This window comes from Mirounga leonina, unplaced genomic scaffold (assembly GCF_011800145.1).
Source record: "Mirounga leonina isolate KUSES-001 unplaced genomic scaffold, KU_Mleo_1.0 Mir_101529, whole genome shotgun sequence".
In the NCBI taxonomy this organism is placed as follows: Eukaryota; Metazoa; Chordata; class Mammalia; order Carnivora; family Phocidae; genus Mirounga; species Mirounga leonina.
The window spans coordinates 1,975,591-1,977,358 of NW_023270143.1; the positions used below are offsets into that span (position 1 = coordinate 1,975,591).

The 1,768-nt window shown below is 45.6% G+C and overlaps 1 pseudogene; it reads left to right on the top strand.

Annotated features, from left to right (window-relative positions):
- Nucleotides 1–370: 370 nt before the first annotated feature.
- Nucleotides 371–956, top strand: LOC118027300 (annotated as a pseudogene).
- Nucleotides 957–1,768: the final 812 nt, after the last annotated feature.

A 1,768-nucleotide genomic window follows, 5' to 3' on the forward strand; every position in this document is an offset into this window, starting at 1 on the left:
TGTGCTTGCAAGGGGGGCTACCATCTGTCACCATACAGTGCTATTACAGTATCACTTACAATATTTCCTATGCTGTACCTTTCATCCCTGTGACTTACTCATTCCTTAACTGGAAGCTCAATGTTGACTTCTGAATCTTTCCCAGTGATTTCTAAAGAGACTTCCCAGGAGGGGCACCTGGGTGGCTCAGTCGTTAAGCATCTGCCTTCGGCCCAGGTCATGATCCCAGAGTCCTGGGATCGGGCCCCACGTCGGGCTCCCTGCTCAGCAGGAAGCCTGGTTCTCTCTCTTCCACTCCCCCTGCTTGTGTTCCCTCTCTCACTGTCTCTCTCTCTGTTGGAAAATAAATAAAATCTTAAAAAAAAAAAAAAAGACTTCCCAGGAAATCACAGCAGCCTGTCATCCTTCCTTCTCAGAATTGCTAATGATGAGCTTCAGTGACCTGAACCCCTGTCCTGGCACCAAATACCCTGCCTCTCTACCAGAAGGGTGGGTCCAGCAGTGGTACAGGGATGAGAAAACCCTACAAGAGAGGTGTTGGGAAGGATCAGAGTCCTCTCAGAGGAAGGCAACATTTCCGGGGCATATGAGATGAAGACATCTAGATCACGTGGCACCTTATCAGGTCCAAAGGAAAACCAGAATCTCTTCCTCAGGTGATAGAGATTAGAGTAGATTTCAGATGTGAATGTCAATGTTGATATTGCCAGAGCCATAGGCCAAATGTCTCTGGGATGCCTGCAGAGAGGAAAATGGCCCTACCTCCTTCCTTCTGGGAAGTGTTGGTACAGGGCCTCAGTGGCTTGACACTTAGCCTGGGTACCAACTGGCCTGGACTTCTGCCAGAAGGAGTACTTCAATAGCAAGAGAGGGGGGAGAAGCTCCAACTGGAGATGCAGTAGGAAAGCAAAAGAATGTTTCAGAAGCTCTTAAAATAGTGGTTGAAAGAAAACTGAGACTCTCATCCTCACGTGACAGAGATCTGAACGGATTCAGGCACAAATGCTGGAGTTGCCACATCCTGGACAGAGATTCCTTTTGGGAACCAAAGCGTAAGCAATAGAGAAATAATAAGGACAGAGTTATGACTGAAAACCCTATCAGCATGAGAATTGATCTAATCCCAGGAAGGTCCTAGTCTTTCCTGCTTATAATTTTAGCATCCCTTTGGGGCATGGTGGGGGGTGCTAGTCTATAGAAAGGATGACTGAGTAACAAAGATTCTTAAATCCCCATGATATGGTTCAAATGATGCCAGTTGTTGCCTTCTTTCCTTGAGACTTTGTTTTTACCCCATATCTTTTTTTTTTTAAGAGAAGATTTTTTTTTTAAGATTTTATTTATTTATTTGACAGAGAGAGAGACAGAAGAGCACAAGCAGAGGGAGTGGCAGAGGGATAGGGAGAAGCAGGCTCTGCACTGAGCAGGGAACCCGATGCGGGACTCGATCCCAGGACCCTGAGATCATGACCTGAGCCGAAGGCAGACGCCTAACCATCTGAGCCACCCAGGCGCCCGGTTTTTACCCCATATCTTAATGTCAAAAATACACAAAATATCCATGTCCTGTGAATCCCTTTGTAATTTCTATGTGCTTTTCTCCCATTTTATTGACTGCTTCCACAAAGAATGCTAGGTCTGATAGAATGCATGTGTGTAGTAGAGTTGAATTATTGAAAGGAAGTCAATGATGAGATCTAATTTCAAGAATCTGAAGCAAGAAGATGCATGGGAGAGGTAGCCACACCTTGCACTGTTTTGGGTTAAA